The following is a 16,206-nucleotide window of genomic DNA, read 5'->3' as shown; positions in this document are numbered from 1 at the left end:
ATGTCTGCCTTCAAAATAAAAATTAAAAGACATGCTAAAAGGGAAAAAAACACACATTGAAGAGGCAAAACAAGCATCAGAACCAGACTCACATATGCCAAGATTTTGGAATTATCAGATTGGAAATTTAAAATAACTATGAGTTATATGCTAAATATTCTAATAGAAAAAATGGACAACATGCAAGAACAAATGGGTAATATAAGCAGAGAAATGAAAATTTTAATATAGAATCAAAAGGAAATACTAGAAATTAAAAACACTGTGACAGAAATGAAGAATGCCTTTGATGATCTCATCAGTAGACTGGAGATGGCTGAGGAAAGAATCAGTGAGCTGGAAGACAGATCAATAGACACTTCCCAAACTGAAAAGCAAAGAAAAAAAGATTTTAAAAACAGAACAGTATATCTAAGGAAGCATATATCAAAACCCATAGACCTATACAACGCAAAGAGTGAACCCTAATGTAAACTATGGAATTAAGTTGACAATAATGTATCAACATTGCTTATCAATTATAGCTAATATACCATACTGAAACAAGGTATTAATAATGGGGGAAACTATGTGTGGCAGGAGAGAGGATGTGGGAACTCTCTGTACTTCCTGCTCAATTTTCTGTAAACCTAAAATTGCTCTAAAAATAAAAGTTTATTTAAAAAATATTTATCTTGTTAATAAAGTCCTTTTATGCACAGAAGTTTTTAATTTGGATGAGATCCTGTTTACCCATTTTGTCTTTTGTTGCTTGAGCTTTTGGTGTCATATCTAAGAATCTAGTGTTGAAGGCTAGGTCCTATATGTTTTCTTCTAAGAGTTTTATGGTTTTATGTCATACTTTTAGGTCTTTGTCCATTTTGAGTCAGTTTTTGTATATGGTGTGAGGTACGGGTTCAACTTCTTTTGCTTGTGAAAATTCAGTTATAAAATACTTAGAATAAGCAAATATATAGAGATCAAAGTTTAAGAATGGTTACAAAACCCTATGGGTCAGTTCTACTTTGTTACATGGTGTCACTATGAGTCAGAATCAACTCAATGGCATCCAACAACAACAACCAGAGGCAGGAAGGAGGAGGAAATGGAGAACCACTGTTTAGGAAGCATTGGCAATGGATATTGGTGACAGTTTTGCAACATGATTGATGTAATTGGTGTCACTGAATTGTACACATGAAAAATATTGAAATGGCAAATGCTGTGTTATACATATTTGTACAGCAATAAAAAATACTAAAATCTTAACTATCTTAATAGTTACATATATATATATATGTAACCTTTTCCTTTGAGTTGATTCCGACTCATTGCGACCCTGTAGGACAGAGTAGAACTGCCACATAGGGTTTCCAAGGAGCAGCTGGTGGTTTTGAACTGCCAACCTTTTGGTTAGCAGCCAAATAATTTGCAACCAAATGCTTAGCAGCCAAATGCTTTACCATTGTACCGCCAGGGCCCCGTGTGTGCACGTGTGTGTGTGTATATATGTGTATATATATAAAATATATATGTATATACATATAGTATGTGTATATGTATACATATATTTTGTGTTTATGTGTATATATGTATACATATATATATATATATAAAACATACATATATGAAATCCTGGTGGCATAGTGGTTAAGAGCTACGTCTGCTAACCCAAAGGTCGGACGCTTGAATCTAGCAGGTGCCCTTTGGAAACTATGAGATAGTTCCACTCTGTCCTATAGGGTCGTTACGAGTTGAAGTTGACTCAATGGCAACGGGTTTGTTTTTTTGGTGTGTATATGTACATATATGCATGTATATATATGTTATATACATATATATGTATACACACATGGGGTATATATATACATATATATAAATAAAAGCATGATGGAATCAAGTAATTAGACCAGGCAACAACTGAACTCACCTGAACATAATAATTAATAATAAAATAATGTGGTTTTTTTTGATGGCCTGGATCTAGTTGTCTCTTGGTTGCCTTTCTCTTCATGGTTTCATGATTCTATGAACCCACATTTCTCCCTACTTACTTCTCTCAAAGAGATCATTGATCTCTTCCTGGTATCTGCAAAATCAGTTAGTTAAATAATTTAGTAACTCTCAAGTTTTCTTTCAGAATTCTTACTGTTTTTAGGATTCTTCTTAGTATCCCCAGCACAAAGTACAGTCTCTAGAATGTGGTAGGTTCTCTAGGACACAGGCCTGTGGAAAAATGTTGGGGAATTCCTTGAACCACTGCCTCCATACTGCTCCATAAGATAGCTCCTTTGTGTATAAAAGTGACTACTGTGCTGTCCTAGAGTTTCTCTTTTCTAGAGCAAACTTCTTTTGTTCTTTAAGTTCTTCCTGAAAAACATGTCCAGTTGAGGAGAGTTTACACTATCACAGTCTAATGAGTATCCATTTCCTTAGGAAGGTAAATTTGGCATTTGTTTACAGGATAGCTAAGAGGGGAAAGAGGCGGAAAGCAAGTATACCAGGCATGTTCTATCACAGGAACAAGTCGTGAGTTTATCACCGCCCTTATTATAATGTGTGGCAATTATTCATTTGTTCGTCTCTGCAGACTGTAAACTCCGTAAGAGCAGAGATTCAGTGTTTCTTGTTCATTAATTTTTTGAATCTCTGGAACAAATCCCATGACCTGGGACCTGGTATTAATTACAGAGGCTCTAAAGTCAGATGACTTGGGATCAAATCCTGGCTCAGTTGCACACAGGGTCTATGATGTTGGCAAGCCATTTAATTTCCATAACCCTTGATTTCCTTATCTTTCAATGATGATAAAAGTCATTTCTATCTCATATAGTCATTGTGAAGATTAAATGTGATAATCTATATAAAGTGTTTAGTGTAATGACGGACACACAGTAAGCCTGTTGTTTTTGCTGCTGTTACAGAGGTCCTTAATGCATGGTTTTAAATGAATTGATTATTTGGATCCAGAACCTCACTATTCCTGTCCCTAACCTCTCCATCTATACATGCCAGTTTGATAATGTCCCCAACATTTAACAAACATTTCACATGGGATGTGACCAATGAAATGACATGAAGTCTAGCCACCTCTCTCTTGCATGGTTATCTTTTTCATCTAATCAGGTGCTTGACTTATATTGCTCTTGCCAGACCCCTAAAGCTTTCTCACACATATGCCATTATCAACTTGTCCAGGGAAATCTGGGGGTAGCAATCATGGGCTCACCACCTTGAAATTCAGCACTTAGGGTGATAGCTTTAGCTTCAAAATGAGGTGTGGACCTGAGGGCGAGATAGAAAGAACAATGTCTCTTCAGTGACCCAGGGAAGCAAAGAAAATAACCCTAGAATTATGGCTGGGTTGGGGGAGAACAAAAGTTAAAATTGGGAAGCATGATGGAGATGACAATAAAGACTTACTTTATGTGTTAGCAAATGCCAAGCCAAGGTAATAAAATTGCACTTATAATTATTCACCCAGATATAGTTTGTAGCCTGAGAGCTTTGCGTATTGCAATACAGTGCCTTTGTACTCTGAAACAGCTGTTGGGGAGGGGTGCAGCTGGCGAAATGAAGGGGAAAGGATGTGGGTCCTGGGGTGTGATCTTTGGAGGAGTTACTCCCTTCGCCCCTTATTTGGTGGCAGTGGAAATTTACTCAGCAGCAAAAATGGGGGCTGCTCCAGGGACCTGCTTTTTCACACGTTCAGGGAAGATCATGTGCTTTCACGAGCCCAAATGGACACCACCTGTTTCTGTGCTAATATCCTGACCTTGCGGGGAGTGAGCAGTGGCCAGAGGGTTATGTTCTGACTAAATCGTAGCTGTGGGCCTGAGTCCTGTCTTTGAACTAAAACCACTTCTCCATGCCCTTGACTCTGCTCTCTCTGTGCAGAGAGGAGCCCATAGCCCAGGTGCTCATGGTCAAAAACAATTCTCTTCCAACTCTCAGGCACCCATGGGACTGATTCAGGATAGCCTCCAGTTCAGAAAAGGGCTTGGTTTTGTTTTGGACAAGTCTTTCTTACTGCCTGGCATCCTGAAAATGCATAATAAATATCTGGTTGAGGAGTTGATTCATTGATTAATTAAGGAGTTGCCTCTGAACCTAGTGTTTGGCTTCTGTAATAAAGATTTGTTGCTGGTGTCGTTAGTTGCCTTCGAGTAGGCTCCGACTCATAGTTCACAGTGACCTCAGAGTTAATCCTGGCCCCCCAAAAGATAAGGCTTCCCTTTTGTCCAAACTCAGAAGCTCCTTGAGAATATACAATGTAATATGTATAAATCCTGAAGCCCTATGCTACCCAGTCATGTCTCCAAGTTGTATTTAAAGACACTATGAAACAGAAAACAATTAAAGTAAGTCTGATCTTTATTTGACTCACAAAGAACGTTTAAGGAGATCCCATTCAGAACCCACATTCCTGACACAGATCAAGTACTTCCATAAGCGGCAGCTTTAGTTATGTTTTTATTACTTTTCGTTCATTATTGTTTTATTTCACAACCCCCTCCCCAAGTTCCCATCTTTATAGGGGCTCTTTCCAGGCATCCCAAATTCCTTTTGTAAAAGCTCCTGTTGAAGCACACATCTTATCTCAATCACACAGAAAGCAATTATCAGCCAGGCACAGAACTTAAATTAGTTTATCAGATTGGCTTCAGTCACTTAACAGAGACCAAAGTAACGGAACCTCAGAACTCAGTAAATAGGGGTTTCCTGGCCCCCAAAGTGAAGAACACTCAAAGAAGCATTGGTAGGAGGCTCAAATTCCCGAGTCTAACAGGAAAAAATCCCTCTAATGACCGTAACGGGAAATCAACAATCCACCCATAGTGGACCAAGTTTCTTCTTATACACTTGGAAAAGCAGTCAGTTTTAAATGTAGTGAGTGCAAAATAAGATAAATTATTAGACTTTCTAAGCCATCAGTCAAGTGATATAATACAAATAGATCCATGAGGCTCCACTTTAAGCTATCTTCTACAGGAAGTATTACAAATGGTGTGTGTCTTAAACATTAACGTAGAGAAGAAGCAGTTCAGTTGTTAAGAAACATGCCTTGAAAGTGAAAGTGGAATTCATCAGTCAACAGAAACTTCATAACATTTGCTTTGGAGAACATCCTCCTCATTTAATTCTAAACTTTATAATCACCAAATCACCAAATAGTCTTGTTATCTACTTTGCCAACTGTGTAGCCTTAGTCAAGTCACTTAAACTTCCAGGGCATATCTTTAGCTGTAAAATAAAAAGTCTGTACTTTATAATTACTAATTGTCATTCAAGTGCTAAGAGTTTGGGTAAATTATATCACTTATAATTTTATCTCCTGAGCAGAGTAGCCCACCAAGAAGCTAGTGGTAAGATGATTGGTCCCAATACTTCATGTAATTTTCACCTTTTCTGGCTTAACTGTTACTTACTGCCTCTTTTTTAAGTTTGCACTGACTGGTATACTTCATTAGAATAATATCATCATTCACACTGAATAGCACATTACAATTTACAAAGTGCTGTCATGCTAGAAGGAGCCCTGGTGGCACGATGGTTAAGCACTAGGCTGTCACCAGAAGGTTGGCAGTTCGAACCCACCAGCCACTCCTTGGGAGAAATATGTGTCTGCTGCCGTCGGATTTACAGCTTGGAAACCTTATGAGACAGTTCTACTTTGCCCTACAGTGTCACTATGAGTTGGAATTAACTGGACAGCAGTGTGGTTTTTGTTGTTTGGCTGTGCTAGAAGAGGCGACAGAGTACAATGATTAGAACAGTGTGGTTCTGGAGCCCAACTGCCTGGATTTGATACCTTCTCCACTACTTCTTAGTCATATGACCTTGGGCAAGTTCCTGGTTGCCTGTCATTAACTACAAAAAGGGGATATAAGAGTACCTACTCCAGAGGTTTAGAGTGAAGATTAAGTGAATTAATATATTAAAGTGCTTTGGACAGTTGCATAGCCCCTAGCCTACACCCGGTGACCACTAGATACAACAGTAATTACTATCTTCGTCTGCACTGATCTTCACAAGGCTGAAAAAGAATTTCCGATGACCCTTCAGATGAAAAAACTGGAGGATAAGACAAGTTGGGCTGATTATCAAAGGTCACCCAGTTCAGAAGTGTCGAGTGCTGAGGGTAAACCCCAGGTATTCTAATTTCAAGTCTAGAGATCTTTCTACACACTGTGCTTGCCTTGTAAAGTCAGGGCCTGGAGTTTGACCATGGACTTGTTTGATAAGCATCACTCCAGCAGAGCTCTGCCCCAGATGGGAGCACATTTCTGACCCCAGTCAGTCTTCTCCAAGTCCTCCCCTGCAAACACGGCACATAACAAAAAACCCAGTGCCATCGAGTCGATTCTGACTCATAGCGACCCTATAGCTACATAATTTTCTGGTGAGGCGCAAACCAGCACCAGCATAGCACCTCCCAAATACAGCTGCCCTTAGTTTCCATTCTCTGGAAGTAATTACTCTTTTCTGTTAACAATCACTGCACTTTATCTGTACCTCTCCCATACCAGGAAACCCTGGTGGCGTAGTGGGTAAGTGCTATGGCTGCTAACCAAGAGGCTGGCAGTTCGAATCCGCCAGACGCTCTTTGGAAGCTCTACTGGGCAGTTCTACTCTGTCCTACAGGGTCACTATGAGTTGGAATTGACTCGACGGCAGTGGGTTTGGTTGGGTTTCTCTCATAACATCATTCACTTCTCAGCACATATTATTATAGCTTCCTGCACACCTATCTTCTCTGCTCTGCTACACTGTTCGCTCCTTCAGTAACCGGATGTTGTCTCGTTCATTTTTATTCTGTACTCTATGAGTATTTGTTGACTGAATGGATGGATGAATGAATGTATACTTGAAGTATTTGGGATCAGAATCAAGCCCCTGCAGAGAAACACAATTTAATCCAACTCAAGCAAATTTTGAGCAGCTAAAACTTACCTGGTGCTTTGCCAGATATTACAGGAAATCCAAAAAACATATTATGGTCTCTTAAAAATTTTGAACACATAAAGCTTGTATCTGTGAAGAAATTATACCCAAGGGGGAGAAAGAATATGATGTAAGAGAGAAATGGCAGTCCTTAATTTGGAGGAATTAGAATGTTGCTCCAAAAGTTCATTTTAAGTTAGTTGTTTGAAATTTGAAGCACATTTACCTATAGACATATAAGTAAATTATGATCTTTTTCCAATATTGGTCCGTAAAAGACCATAGTGTTTTGCCAGACAAGTCATAGATGGAAAGGACTTTAGAAGGTATCTGGTCAACCCCTCCCATTTTGTAGAAGATACAGAAAATTCAACATTCCCAAGATCGCACAGTGAGTGAGCTGAGACTAGACTCCAAACCTCTTGACTTCCTATTAAATGCTCATGGTAGTAACATTCACTACTTGTGATGGAGAAAGTAATCCTAACAACAGTAAATTGTGTTTATATAAATATTTGTTAAACATCATTATGGGGCAGACATTGTGCAAATGCTACAAACCCAGGTGTTGTCCTTGACTGCTCTGTCTCCTTCCTTTGCCTCCCCTCCCGTCATGTTCTGCTGATTTTACTACCTTAGATATTCTCCCAGATTCATTCTCTTCTCCCCATCCCTACTGTCATTTTCCTACTTCAGGTCACCCTCATCTCCCACCTGGCTGATCACAGCAGCTTCCTAATTTGCTTCCTCAGACCATTTTGTCTCTACAACCTCTAAAGGGATTGATCTAAAATATAAACAAAAACAAAACCTAATCACCTGGTTTCTCTGTGTTTCAATGAGTCCACCTTACCTACTGGATCAAATTCATGTCCCTAACTTGTTCTACAAAAAAACTAACAGGTTTAAAAAAAAAAAAGAAACAGTTGCTGTTGAGTTGATTCCGACTCAAATCCCACTAACATTTTGATTAGTAGTCCAGGACTTGACCGTTTGTACCAACAGGGACTCCTTTATCTAAAAAGCCTTCCATGATCTGACTCTTCCCCACCTCTCCTGCCTTGCCTCCCACTTAGGCTATGGCAGTGCATAGCTGTTTGCCATTCTCTACTCAGACCATGATGTCTTTCCTCCCTGTGCTGCTCAGATTCTCCCCGCTGCCTTGAGTTCCACCTCTCCTCTCCTCTCACCTGACTAGTTTCTATTTATCCTTTGACAGCAAACCAAAAGAATAAACCCATTGCCCTCAAATCGACTCTGACTCATAGCAACCCTATAGAGCCTGGTAGATCGGCCCCAGGGTTTCCAAGGAGCAGCTGGTGAATTCAAACTGCCAACCTTTTGGTTAGCAGCCATAGCTCTTAACCACAAAGGTATACATTTCCTTCCATCCCCATCCCCTGAATGTAGTTTCTTGATCCCCCCTTACCCACTGAATGTTGATAGAAGAAAATTCAAAGCCGGGGTTTTATAAAGCTTTTGGAGTGTCCGGGGATATTTCTTAGGTGAGCCACACCAGAGAATCCATCACGCTGGTGGGCCCATTGCATTGACTGGAGAATTGTTGATGAGGTCTCTGACGTGGAGATCAGATTCCATTCAGTGACTCTAAGTTCCCAAAGAACAATAATGGTCAGAGTTCCAGATGTGGACTGGTCGATTGCCCTTCTGGGAGAACTGTCCTCAGCAGGCCTGCTAGGATAATCCTCTAGTGCAGGCACTACTTCTGGTCGCTCTCCTGCTGCCTTCTGCCTGTTGTCTTTACAACCAACCCTGTCTTTACCAAGTGTCCTGCCTGGCTGTGTCAGTGGCTCCATCAGGGACTTGGGACTCTGACTTTTTTTTTTTTTTCTCTCCTGGGCTTTCCTCAGGTCTTCCCACTTATTCTCTCAGGCTCTCCCCATCGGGGGCTGATTCCACCCTCCATTCATAATAGGATGTTCTGTTGGGACCCAGGCATTTGTTCAAAGGCCTATTTACAGCTTATCTTCAGGGATGGCTACAGCTACCTGGGAATTTCCCCTTTCCCTTTCCTTAAAACCCAAAGAGTGATCATTTTCCCAACAAGGGTAAGAAAGAGCTCATTTTGTGCCTCAGTAGTATCTCTCTAATAAAAAAGAAACCAGATGACATTTATTTACAACAGCGTGTTTGCTAAGCTTTAAGACTTAGTTCAGCATCACTGCTGACTGGAAGCCTCTCTGACAAGCAAGATTTCTCCATTCCCTCCAGCTGGGCTGGGTGCCTCTCCTTGGTGCCCTATCATAGGCAGATCATCATCTCCATCACTGTACTCACCATACTGTGCTGCAATGAACTATTTATATTCCTATATTCTATGAGTTTTCTTAAGGTGGGGGCTGGATCTTCATCGCCTTTGTGTTCTTTATCTCAACAGCAGTGTCTGACACATAGATGCTCAATAAAAGTTTGTTGTTGTTTTACTGAAGTTCACTGACTTCCTTTGATGTCTGTAATAAACCAGAGGGTTGACCCCTGCCCTCAAAGAACTTATATCTAATTTAACCTACATGACTGCTACTGCTAATAGTGACCCATTTCTGATGTGAAAGTTAGTTGAGACACCATGCAGATAGAGGGCACAGGAAATGTAGTTAGCAAACCAACAACCAACAGCTCAGATCAGCTAAGTGGCCAGCCAGAACTGTGATGATTCAGCATCAGTCAGAGGCCTATGCTAAGAAGCCCACCAGGATCCCAAGAATTTTACGTTCTTCCCAGTGGTCCAGATAATGGGTATATTTTGTGGAAGTGAAGCAGGTAGTCTGACTCACAAAGCACAGGGTCAGATACAAAAGGGGTCTTTAACAGATACTTTTTTCAAAGTACCTTCATGTCAAGGAATAGTTCCAAAATCTAGAAACAGTTGATTAAAAAAAAATCTAGCAGAGTCTTAGGCATCTGAGAAGGGTGTTTAGAGCAAGGAGCCTTCTGAGAACTTTCATTCTTACAGAGGAGATGAGATGGACCTATGTACAATTGGCACATAGATATCTCACTCATCTCTTTTCTCTGAATTGTAAAAATTGGCAGAGAGGCAAGATCTAGTGGTGATGAGGGACTTCACCTAGCGGGACATCTGCTGGAAGTCTCATGCAGAACATCTGATGAATTCTTGCCTTGCTGACAACCTCATCTCTCAGTAGGTAGTAAAAGCAAAGAGGAGAAACTCCTACTCAGGATTTCATTATTATCAGTAAGGAAGACCCAGATAGTAATCTGTATGGGATAGGAAACTGGGAAGAAAAGGACTATGGCATTTTCAAAACCATAATAATACACAATAGGGTGACACCTTCTTATAATCAAATGTAAGACCATCTCAAATTCTTTTTAGAAACAGTCAGTGTAAACCAAAAACCCAAACCAAATCCGTTGCCATCGAGTCAGTTCTGACTCACAGCGACCCTATAGGACAGAGTAGAACTGCCCCGTAAGGTTTCCAAGGAGCACCTGGTGGATTCAAACTGCCAACCTTTTGCTTAGCAGATATAGCTCTTAACCACTATGCCACCAGAATTTCCTTTTGAGTAGAACTGCTGCCTAGGGTTTCCAAGGAGCAGCTGGTGGATTCAAACTGCCAATCTTTTGGTTGGCAGATGAGGTCTTAACCACTACGCCACCAGGGCTTTCATTAAAATGCAAGTACCCCAGATGGGACTCGAACCCACAATCCCTGGCTTAGGAGGCCAATGCCTTATCCATTAGGCCACTGGGGCTTCTTTAGGCCACTGGAATCCAGAGTAGGAATCCATTAATTTATTCTGATCAGTGTACCTCAGACACTCGGACAGCTGGTCTCTACAAATTCAGAGCAGAGGATTATGATCTTGTGACCCCTGATGCAAAATAACTGATCTCCACTCTCTAATGGGATAAGCACTTCTAAGAAATGAAATTCAAATAAAATAATCATGAGTCATCCTGATAAAAAAAAAGGAGAAGGCAGCTAACAAACCCCATGAGGCTGTGTAAAGAGCTCTTTGATGATCTTAGATTGTATAAACACTTGCTCGAAAGATACAAGGAGGAGAGCAAAACTCAGAACAAATTCAAAAGTTCACATGGCCCTGAAAGGACAATAATAATAATATTAATGTTATGTGAGAGAAGTACCTCCCAGACCTGTTTTGGGTCTGGGAGGTACTTTTCTCATATATTTTTACATATACTTACATTATGAAATAGGTGCAATATTTATCTTCTTTTTACAGGTAAAGGATCTTAAAAACAAAGTGATTAAGGTACTGGCCCAGGGTCAAACCATCAATAAATAGCAGAGTTGGGATTTGAATCTAAGAAAGCTGGCTCCAGAGTGAACACTCTTAACCTCAGTGCTGTACTTCTACATATGTCACTAGCCTTCTCAGGACATTATGAGGCTGGTTAAAGGGCAGAATGCATAGGTCTTTGACAAAATAACCGTCTCAAATGGCTTTTAAAGGAATATTCCATGTAAGAGAAAAAAAAAAGAAATAATGGGTTTAATGGAGATGATAAAATGTAACAGATGTCAAAGGAAATGAAGTCCTATCAAAATCTTATTTTGTTGTCATTTTCTCCAAAGAGAAGGTTTTTAGGTTGGGAAAGGTAGATTAACGTTACTGTAGTTGTGAAGTCAAAATAGATAAGGGAAAAGCTTCTAGTTGCTCTAAAATATTAGCTTTCCTGGGATTTGGGAGATGTTAGCCAGCCAGAAAGGAGACAAGACCCCCACCTGTGCTGTGATTGTAGCATCAAAGTAGAGTGCTTAGGTCAGGAGATATGGTAGCCACAAAGCCCGAGACTCTATAGACCATCTAGTCCAGCTCTTCATTTCACTCTATTCCATATAATTGACTTGCATCCAGTTCTGGGCACAGTATTTTATGAAGAACGTTGATGAACCACTCCAGATCCAGAGAAGTAAGAACTGAGGGTATTGTACGAAGATCTTATGATGGAAATGGGGCTATCCTATAACTATAGAACCAACATTTGCATAGCACATCATCAGCTACAAGACACTTATTTTTACACACACATTACCTTCCTTGATCCTTTCAACTTTCTTCAGTGGTAGGTGCTCTTAGCCTAGTTAACAGAAGTTTAGAGGACTAACTCACATGTTAGCAGAAGTGGAATTTATTTTAAACCAAAGGCCCTTCCCACTATACCAGGCCCCTCATAGTTGCTGTCTTCAAAAATCTGAAAGGAGGTTGTGCTGAGGAGGAATTCAGTTGGTTCTGTTATCTCTATCTAGCATCTAAGGAGAAGGAAATTTCCCAGCACCTTGGCCCTAGAAGTATTCAAGAGAAGCCAGAGACCTAATCCTGCAAAGAGGCCATTTATGCAACAGAAGCTGAGACTCAGAGAAATTCTGTGATTTATCCCAAGTCACACAGCTGATAATTGAAATTGAGTCCCTTATTTCAGTGCCTTTGCTTCCTCTAATACAACATGTCAAAGTGTTTTTTTATAAACTGAGTTCCTAGATGGCAGGACCTATACATTTTCAATTTCTGAATTCCACGATAGTAGTTTGCACAGTACCTCTACTACATTCAACACAGTTAGCAAGTATTTACCGAATTCCTACTATGTGTGAGATACTGAGGTCTGGGCTTACTGAGGCACACAAAAGGTATTTGTTGATTAGCTGATCAGCATATTCATATAGGAGAAAGTTGAATCTAGGAATTTGATAACACAATACTCTCATTTATATGCTACCTGAGTATTCAAACTCACCAGAACCATCAGCCAGGAGTCTTTTCTCTGACTTAGTGATCCAAAGAAGAGAAGTGCTGGTGTCCTGTTGCTCCTGAGATCCTCCTCAGTGCTGGGGAGCACAGCTAGGACAGTGTCCCTCCTTTGTTCCCTGTGTTCTCCAGACACCCAGCCATTCTGCTGACTGTCTGGCAGCCTGAAAGACCAAATAGGCTCCCCTCTGGGTCTTTTTGAGCCTCTGTACCATTAAAAGGCTGTTGGGAACAGCCCACTGTGAGGCAAATAGTACGAAATGCTGGTTCTATGAAAAAAAGTAAGATGACCTGGGGAAGTATAGTCATAAGGAAAAGATTCTAAAGAGACTGAGAGCCTGGCATTTGATTTCAGAGCTTATATTCATATAGTGCTCGTCATCTGCTCACTGGCCAGGGTGCCAGAGGGGATTTTTGTATTGCACTGCCACCTTAACAGTGAAAAGGGTATAACTTGCTGAGAACTTCCAATCAGTGTAGCTGTTATCTCAGCATGGACACAGCAGATGTGACTGAGCAGCTGCCCCCAGAGTGTTTCAAGGATTAGGGGCTAGAGGTGTCCTTGCTGCTTCCTCTTGCTGCCAGATCACAGGGCAGGGTGTTCCTGTACCTCCTGTAAGCGCTGCCCTTCCTCATCACTCACCAGCACTCCTCCATCCAGTGTCCAGCTCAAGGACTCTGGGTGGGTGAGAAGGAAAGTGAGAAGAGCAGAAATCTATCCATGACAACCTGAAGTTGACAATAATCACATTTAACTCGAAAATTGCTTGAGAATGAGCTACATATCTTTGCGGTGGCTAAGCAAGACATATGCAAATGTATATAAATGTGCGTGACCCTCTTAACTATTTTCTCCATCTGATGTGGCCCCTAGAGGTGTGTGAGGCCAGAAGGAAGCTCTAAGTGATAGATGCCATAGTTCTTGCTTTGGGCTGAGGGGACTGACTGCTGGAGAAACGAGTCCTGTGTTCTGGTTATATTTCTCCTATAGCTGGAGATTTGGGAGGAGGTTAGAACATCTGGGTACATTTATAGTTAAAAAAATATTGTCGTTTAGTAGATTCCTACTCATAGAGACCCAATGTATTACAGAGCAGAACTGCTCCCTAGGGTTTTCTTGGCTGTAACCTTTACAGAAAGGTTTGTTTTTTGTTTTTAACCTCTACAGAAGCAGATCACCAGGTCTTTCTTCCACAGTGCTGCTAGGGAGGTGGGTTCAAACTGCAAACTATTTGCACCACCCAGAGACTTAGATTCGTGGTTAATAAATACATGCAGTTTTGATTCAGTTTGGTGTGGTCTGAAGAAGGCAGGCTGAGGACTTTCTGATCCTTGTCCCCTTCCTCATCCCCCAGCCCCTCCAGTCCCAGTCTGGGCCAGATAGTAAGACAACATTACCATGATGTGATAGTGAGAAAACACTACTGTGCTGCCCTGAGCATCACAATGAAGTAGGAATCTGTCACGACTCTGAGTCTCAGCTTCATCATCTGTAAAACAAGAAGGCTGAACTTGATTCTCTTTGAGGTCCCTCCCAGAAGATCAGATCTGAATATCTGGATCTATGATGAAAAATATAGCAACAGGGTTGTGCTGCTGTGACTCACCTTCTGCTGGGCATAAGAGAGGGGAAGGAGCAGGGCTTTGAGGTCACTCTTGAACAGAGACCTGGGTTCAAATCTTAGATTTTCTGATTCCTAACAGTTTATTCTTGGACAAGTTGTGTAAGTTCTCTGAGCCCTATTTTCCACTTCTGTCAAAAGAGTACATTAAAGCCTCCCAAGTTTTTTGTGCTTAACTTCTATCCTCAAGACTTTCATTAATACACACACACACACACAAAAAAAAAAACAAAAAAACATTTAAAACACATACTATGTGTCCAGCACTAGGCTAGGTTCTAAAAATTGGCGGATAACCAAGCCACAGTCTCTGCCCTTAAGAAGACTGCTTCAGTCAAGGCAACACACATGGACAGAGGTTTAGTAACAAAGGCTGTTAAGTATTATGCCCAAGATGCTGAGGAGCACAGGGCAGGAGGACAAACATACCAACCTAGGCGACAGGGATGCTGAGAATGGTTGCAGATCAGGGCACATCTGAACTGAGTCTTGAGAGGCCAAGCTGGCATTGTCCAGACAAAGGGGAGGTGCTGACAGGTTTCCAGGCTGAAGGAGCAGCTTGTGCAAAGGGACAGAGGCCTGAGAGAAGGCCTCTTCTCTCTGTCTATCTGGGAGGCCCATCAGAAGGCTGGAAACGCTGGTTGCCTTCTTCCACCTACCCCAGAAGAGCCGGTTCTGTGCAATCCAACTGACATTCAACAGAGCTGCTCCTGGGCACAGTGGTGAGGCAGGTGAAGTCTGGTTTTGCTTCCCCATCTCTGCTCCTCCTTCTGTGTGGCTCCTTGCTATTTCTCAGCTGCCCAAGTTTCTCAAGCTGCCCTTGACCCTCTTTGTGACAACATTTCTGACAAATTAGCTTGTCGGTGATGACAGATCGATAGATAGATACACACATACATACATATACATAGCTACCTTTGAGTTGACTCTGACTCCTGGCTACCTTATGTACAACAGAATGAAATTTGCCTGGTTCTGTGTCATCCTCAAGATCACCAGTGTCTTCTAGTCCATCCTTATGGTTATTGTGCCAGTCCATCTCACCAAGGGTCTCTTTCACCCTTGCTGGCCCAGCTTGTACATTGTGTTCACTGTTTAGTTAATTTCCCCTCCTAGAGGAATTTTTACGTTAAGAGAATGAAGCACACAGGGAGGGGGCAACGTTTACCAATGAGAGAGAAGTCTTATATAGCAGTGTTCCAGGGGTCTGTGTAGTATGTGTGTAGTGGGGACTGGGCTATAAGGCTGTCCCACCGTCTCCCAATCAGATCACACAGTAGAGGTTGACTCCTGCTCTCCTAAACAGGCCAGTGTGAAGACAGCCAGCTGGAGTTAGGCAAATGTCTGTGTACCCAACGACAAGGCTTGGCCACTGGGAATGGGATGGCACAGCCACTGCCTGAAGAACAAGGTGCACAGAGACAGAGTCTAGAAGCAGAATGTTGGTGTATGTCTGTGTACATGTGTGTGTGTATGCATGTCTTAGTCATCTAGTGCTAAAAAAAAAAAAAACTGTAACAGAAATACCACAAATGAACGGCTTTCACAAACAGAAGTTTATTCTTTCACAGTCTAGTAGTCTAATAGGCTATAATACCGAATTCCGGGACCCAGCTCCAGGGGAAGGCTTTCTCTCTCTGTCAGCTGTGGGGGAAGGTCATTATCATGTATTTTCCCTGGTCTAGGAGCTTCTCAAAGCAAGGACCTCGGGTTCAAAGACACACTCTGCTTCAGGCACTACTTTCTTGGTGGTATGAGGCTCCCTTCGGGCCCGATAGGTGCTGGTGGCTTTGGTGACTCTGGATAGCATTGGACCAATCACACATCCCTCATGTGCACTTCTGCCCTATCAACTTTCGATAGTAGTTGCCATACCTACCATGGTGAACACCGGTGAT

The 16,206-nt window shown here is 41.5% G+C and overlaps 1 non-coding gene across 1 annotated transcript; it reads right to left on the bottom strand.

The window, feature by feature from the left end:
• Positions 1-10,591: 10,591 nt before the first annotated feature.
• On the bottom strand, positions 10,592-10,664 carry TRNAR-CCU (transfer RNA arginine (anticodon CCU)). The gene has a single exon. It is a non-coding gene; the product is annotated as a tRNA-Arg (tRNA).
• Between the last annotated feature and the right edge of the window lie 5,542 nt (positions 10,665-16,206).

This window comes from Loxodonta africana, chromosome 3 (assembly GCF_030014295.1).
Source record: "Loxodonta africana isolate mLoxAfr1 chromosome 3, mLoxAfr1.hap2, whole genome shotgun sequence".
In the NCBI taxonomy this organism is placed as follows: domain Eukaryota; kingdom Metazoa; phylum Chordata; class Mammalia; order Proboscidea; family Elephantidae; genus Loxodonta; species Loxodonta africana.
The sequence above is the reverse complement of the archived record's forward strand: the minus strand, read 5'-3'. Positions and strand labels throughout refer to the sequence as shown.